This window comes from Vigna angularis, chromosome 7, assembly GCF_016808095.1.
Source record: "Vigna angularis cultivar LongXiaoDou No.4 chromosome 7, ASM1680809v1, whole genome shotgun sequence".
NCBI lineage: Eukaryota > Viridiplantae > Streptophyta > Magnoliopsida > Fabales > Fabaceae > Vigna > Vigna angularis.
Genome location: NC_068976.1, coordinates 36,091,006 through 36,096,824, shown reverse-complemented (window position 1 = coordinate 36,096,824; position 5,819 = coordinate 36,091,006). Strand labels below are relative to the sequence as shown.

General features: G+C 38.4%; 1 long non-coding RNA gene across 3 annotated transcripts; it reads right to left on the bottom strand.

Moving 5' to 3' along the window:
• Positions 1-792: 792 nt before the first annotated feature.
• LOC128197754 (uncharacterized) lies at positions 793-5,420 on the bottom strand. 3 transcript variants are annotated; one of them, XR_008250540.1, is made up of 4 exons: positions 4,251-5,420; positions 1,271-1,346; positions 1,087-1,182; positions 793-1,006 (listed from the first exon to the last, which is right to left on the bottom strand). It is a non-coding gene; the product is annotated as an uncharacterized LOC128197754 (long non-coding RNA). The 3 variants fall into 3 exon arrangements; XR_008250541.1 differs by lacking the exon at positions 4,251-5,420 and adding an exon at positions 1,415-3,331; XR_008250539.1 differs by lacking the exon at positions 1,271-1,346.
• Between the last annotated feature and the right edge of the window lie 399 nt (positions 5,421-5,819).

Sequence of the window (5,819 nt, the reverse complement as noted above, 5' to 3'; positions counted from 1 at the left end):
CATTTGTTGTTGGGTGGTTGGATGGTTTTTTTGGCAGGTGACACTAAGGGCCCCTGTTTTGCCCTCAGCGGTGATAAAAAGGGTGGGTTTGGATTGCTTTTTATTGTTCATATACTAATGCTTTATAATGCTTCTTGTGGTTTTGTGAATTGTTTTTGATGTAGAGATGGCCTCCTCATTAGGGAAGAGACTAGTACAATAAGGGGAAACGACAACGGCTATTTTTGCCTATAGGCAACGGTTCCCGAACCGAGGCATATGCAGGCGAGGCAAAAAGTCAACTACTTTTTGCCTCGGATGCGAACCGAGGCATAAAAGGAGAGGATTTGGCCTCGATTCAGCCTTAACCGAAGTAGAGTTTTTGATTTTTTAAATCTTTTTTTCGTAGGACTTTATGCCTCGGTTCCCCATGAACCGACGCAGTATGTCCCACTCTACTGCCTCGGTTGTAGCTTGAACCGAGGTAGTAGAGTCCTTTTTTTTTCTCATCCGCAAGCCTTTCTGCTTTGGGTGTGACTATACCGAGGCCATAACAGGTCTTTCTACCTCGGTTATGACCTCAACCGAGACATATACCCCTTTTTTTTTAAATGAGGTTTGTTTCTACAACATTCCCAACTACAAAAACAGACCTGCATATATTTTTATAGCCAGAACAGTCCAAAATAATCCAGAATAGTCCAAAATAATCCAGAAACGTATATTTTGAATGAAAATTATATTAAAACATAAATATATTCAATGGAATCATAAATCAACTTCTTAGAAGCTTAAATCAATCCAATGTAATCATAAATCAAGTTTGAAGCATAAATCAATGCAATGTATAAAGTTAAACTAATAATAATGTAGAAAAGCTCAAAACAACTTAAAAAACATAAACTTAGAACTTACTATATCCTAATATCTACTACATACTATTATATAAATGAATTACATATTTAGCCAGTGTTTTCCTCACAAGTTGAACTGACTTCTCTGAAATTGGAGCAGTCCTATTAAATCTCTGCATAAAACACAATGATTTCAATTAGTGTATATGAAATCTAAACTATAGAGAAAATAAAAATGAAACCTAAATATTACCGTTTCCCATCCACTGGTGTAATGTGCACGAATAATGTTCATCATCCAAAACATGACGTAGTAACCACATTCATATGACCCCATTTGTCTATTACACTACAATATATCATCATAATTATAAAATGTCAAGTAACATCATTTGAATGGAACCAAATGTAACAAAGTATGTACTAAAATACCAAACCTTAAGGGCAACCCATGCAAGCTTTTTAGCTTTAGCAGTAGATCTCCCAGATAACATCATATGTGTTGCAAGGGAACTATTAAAAAAACATTGCTTTAGCATACATTTATACAACAAAGAAAGTTGAAACATTGAGGTTCTTACCAATCTACTACATGTCTAAGAGGGCTGGGAGGAGACTTGTGCAATGAACAAAACCAGACAACAGTGTTCTCCGGTATGGAGATCACAAGTAGTTGCCAATGACATCTGAAATTGGTAATAACTTCATTGTCATATACCAAAATTAATAAATGAAACTTTAAAGTTAACAAATTTCACTTACCCATGTATATAAGGGAGAAAATATATCTCCTTCCCCTCATGCTACTGCCTCGAGTGTTCTAATAAACCGATGCCTAAACCCACAGTATACACCTCAGGTCTCAGCAAAATTGATGCCTAAAAGCATCACCAGGTCCACGTGGAAAATTACAGGCGAAACAGGCTGAGTGACAGGGTGGCAGGTGAAAGGTGTAGAGCATTCTGCTTCGGCTGCTGAAAATAACCGATGCCTAAACCCAATTTCAGAATGCTGACAGCAAAATTTCAGTTGGAGGTGGGAAATTGCAAAACCATAGGCATCGGTTTTTTACTTTAACCGAGGTAACTAGTCCTTTATGCTTCGGTTCTTGGCGAACCGATGCGTATAAGTTGGCTGAAATTGCAAATATGCCATCGCGTTTGCATATACTTTGGTTTTCGGGGAACCGAAACGTAATGCCCGACTTCTTATCCCCATATTCTACTAGTGAGAGTTAAAACCATTGGAACCTAGGAGTCACTGCCTAGTACTATATTGCATTTTATTGCACATCAAATTTTTATGGTAATGAGTGCATATTCATACCCGCATTTATGATTAAAAATTCAAATTTTTGATGAAATATTTGTGCTTAAATGGTTGATTTAAAGTGGATCTATGACAATTGGAATTATTGGATTTTGGAATAAAAGGGGCTTAAAAGTGATTTTAATTGCATGAATTATTCTTGGAAATTTTTACATTTATTTGTGTAGTTGAAGTTACAAGTTTATTGGTCCAAATTGCAAATTAAGACCCAAAATCAGATTTTGTTTGGAAAATAATATACAAATGGGCCAAACAGATAAATTTTATCCTTGCACCTCCTAAATTTCCCTACATACAACCCTTTTTTTTTAACCAAGCCCAAACACTAAGCCTTTTCTCCTACACCCCTAAATTTTCCTACCCATACCCCTCCTACCACTAACTAGTCAGACTCCACCCAGATGATGTCACATCACTAATACTTTCACTCACTAGTGAACCAATCAGAACACGCCACCTCATCCCTAATACATGAGCATAATCTTCTCCACAGAAACCTTAGTCGTCGTTCTACCGTCTCCACCTTGTCGTAACAATCCTCATCGCCATTACTGTCACGCACGACCAATTTATCTTCTTCACGCCGCATCCGCAAGACCGCCACCACCACTAGTGCAGAAAGGGCTTTAGACGTCCGTTCTTTTGGCTTTTTGACGTCCGACCTACCCCCGACGTCTTTGTGGGTGACGTTACTCGAATGTCGGGGGGTCCACAACGGACGTCTATGTAGACGTCCGATGTGTCAGCCCCAACGTCTACGTAAACGTCCGATGTGTACCCCTCGAACATCCACATAGACGTCCAATGTGCACCCCTCGGACGTCCACATAGACGACCGATGTCTCCTCCCCCCAACGTCTACACAGACGTCCGAGGTGTATCCTCCCGACGGCCATATGTCTGAATGGTTTTGTGCTAGGGATTGGGTTGGACGTCGGTTTGTGCATTGCCAGACGTCTATAGACGTCCGTGATGAGAGGGTCGCACCTCCCACAAAAGTTGTTTTCAAAATTAATGCAGTTTAAACTAGGAAGTGACTCCTAGGTCGTCTCTCAAGGACCAAATATAGTTCGGGTCTTAGGACAAACACGTAGTGGGGGGTTTTGAAAGTGTTTTTGTGATTCGAGATAAACTAAATTAAAACTGGAAATTAAATATAACCAAACATAATTAAAAGCATTAAAATGCATGAACACATTAAAGTAAACAATGCAATAGGTAAATATCCAAACGCAATTAAAGCTATTAAAGTATAAACAATCAAATGCACACGGCTGGAATAAAACTTCAATTAAAAGAGTAATGCTTAACTAATAAATTAATTGAACACTACAGCAACTCTTGGAAAACTCACAACAGAAAAATGAAATGCATCATTCATCACGGAAACGGTATTAAAAACGTTTGAAGAGTGAAAATAAAATGAATTAGTATGCATCTTTCCAAGCTGAATGCATCCCAATATATATAATATCCAATCCGTTTCAGTGCTATACTTGAGCTAATAAAAAGAAAATTAAACCTATGGATGCTAACCCCTAGTGGACATAACCTACTGAAGACCGTGCTCTCCTAAAAGAAAGAAAGAAACACCGTGCACATCTTTTTTTTTCCAACGCAAGAGTTAATTTTCTTCTTCCATCCAATGCAATGTTTAGCTAAAGAAAATTAATGCTCATTGTGCTCATCTGTCACCATACATTCACCACGGCAAAAAGATATAAAGAAAAGTAATGATGCACATTGAAAAACGTGAATGATGATTCATTGAATTTAACTTCCAAACCTGCAGCTCCTTCACTTTTTGTATTTCAACAACTGGAATGTAAAAATCATTCTCATCCAAGCATGATTACAATATATAAAAGAAAACTTTTATGAACGTGACATCTCCTGCCAGCAGCCATGTCACCATTTGCTTTGCTTTCTTTTCATTCCCAAGGACATCAAAATAAAAACATAAACATCACTTCATTCCCCGTCAACAGCGTGAATATTGAAGCATAGAAGCAATAAAAGGCTTCAATCAAAGATGCATATAAACCCAAAATGAAAAAGGCAAGAGTGAATAATAATTTAAGAGCTCACCCTCCGAGAAAAGCAAGTGTGCCACGCTATTTTCCTCCAAAATCCAAAACAATGTTCAAAGCAAAGAAGAGTGTGCCGGCCGGTTGTATTCAAAATAAAGATAACTGAATAATAAACATGGAAGACACAAAATAATGAACCAAGCGTATCCTTCTTTTTCTAAACAAAGTAAAATGATAAAAATTCATTCCCTACTAAACGCAACTCTTCAGCCGTAGCCCTCCATCATCTGCGTCCCCCCCCCCCCCCCCCCCCCCTGCGTTGTCACTTGCTTCTTTTTAAACTAAAATGAACTTCCCCCCTCTAGGTTGCGGCTGGAGCTTGTCTTCACGCTGGACCGTAGAAGCTTCTTGCTTGTGCACCTCCCATTCTCTCCAAGCACACACCTGCTTCTGCTGGACGCAACCCCTGGACCGTGAAAGCTGCTGTTTCTTCAAAAGCTGCTGGACCGTGCCAAAGAAATTGATGGCCCTTCAAGCGTGCTGTTGCCTTCTTGTTGGACACCTGCTGGGTGTCACTCTTCTTTCTAGACCAGCTGCCGTGAAACATGAATCAGCCCACATGCTTTGCTGGATCAACTTAAGAAACTTGGAGCTATTTTTCTCAGCCCGTCTACGTGTGCTTTCTTTTCAATTTAGAATAATATTCTCTTCTCTATTTTTTTTGTAGGTGGCGGCTCCAACACGTCCAAGCTCTATCCCGTGAAGTCCACCAACACTTCTCTTTAATCATCGTTTTTCTTCCAAAAGCCCTGGACGCGTCACTTCATCATAGGCTATGATGTGCACTTCTAAAAAATGAAGGTCCTCCTTCTCACAGCTAGCTGGACGCGCCTCACATTCATGAAAGCTGGACCGCTTGCTGGACACACCCCTGTGCTTCCCAGTCTACGCGTGAAGCCCCCCATCCGTAGCTGCTTTTGCTGGACCGAAAGCCTCCCTAAAATCCAAGCTGGACGTGGCAGCCAAAGAAATTGCTGAACGCCCTCGTCATTCCAGCACCACTCCAATTAATTTCCATGGGTTGGGTGTGTTGTTGCCTTTTTCTTTGTGCACACCTCATTTTCCATTTGAAGCACCCCAAAAATGAAATTCACACCTCCTCTCATTTTAGTTTAAAGTATATTTGATGTAGCATTTTCTTTGGACCTCCAAAATGTCCCAAATTATATTTTCAAAATTTTCCTACAATCCAAAATGAAAATAATAAGCTCAAATAATCCAAATTAATTAAAATAACAATTTTTGGTCAAATTAAGCACAATTCGTAAAAATAGGAAAATACTGGACATTCAAGCACAATTCCCTGATTAATTCTAGCACAATAGATTAAGTGAAGTGAAGAAAATATTGACTCATCAGTCCGACAGTGCACTTACAGACGTCTACTGGGCATTTTTTTTTTAAATTAATTTATTTTTGCAATAAAACCACACTTGAAAAGCAGAAAATTGTCCCAGAACAATATAGTATAATATATATATATATATATATATATATATATATATATATATATATATATATATATATATATATATATATATATATATATATATATATATATATATGC